This window comes from Silurus meridionalis, chromosome 17, assembly GCF_014805685.1.
Source record: "Silurus meridionalis isolate SWU-2019-XX chromosome 17, ASM1480568v1, whole genome shotgun sequence".
In the NCBI taxonomy this organism is placed as follows: Eukaryota; Metazoa; Chordata; class Actinopteri; order Siluriformes; family Siluridae; genus Silurus; species Silurus meridionalis.
Window position 1 is genome coordinate 26,167,023 of NC_060900.1, and position 788 is coordinate 26,167,810.

Below are 788 nucleotides of genomic sequence, written 5' to 3' on the forward strand. Positions count from 1 at the left end.
CTCTATTACACACATCCCTAACAAATAAGCATGTTTCCTCCTGCCCAAAAGCTCGAATAAAACCCTTCAAGATAATACACATCAGAGAACCTTCAACTATCTACCTAAGGAACCCACACTTGACCCAGCAGGTTTGGGTTCAAACCAGTGTTTTAGGTATTAAAATGCAGTGTAACCTACTAAGAACATAATCAGAACTTCTCTCACCATTTATCTACACAGACATTCGGCTCATGAGCCTAAATTCCATGCGTTTTTTTTCATCTTTATCCAGGCTTGGGATGTATAACACCGAGGAACATATTCATGACCCAGAAGGTAGAGATCAACCCAGGGTTTCAGTCATTAAAATGTTGTTAGGAACATGATTAGAACCTTTATCTCCATTTATCCATATTGAGTCTTCTGGATGCTGAGCCCAAAAATCATCCTTTCATTGATCTTCATCCAGGCTTGGGATGTATAACACAAGGAAGACCCTCAGGTGGACCCAGCAGGTTGGGTACAAACCAGTGTTTTAGGTGTTAAAATGCAGTGTAACCTACTAAGAACATAATCAGAACTTCTCTCACCATTTATCTACACAGACATTCGGCTCCTGAGCCTAAATTCCATAATTTTTTTCATCTTCATCCAAGCTTGGGACGTATAACACTGAGGAACACCCTCAGGTGGACCCAGCAGGTTTTAACCCAGTGTTTTAGGTATTGAAATGCAGTGTAACCTACTAAGAACATGATCAGAACTTCTATCACCGCTTGTCTACACAGACATTCGGCTCCTGAGCC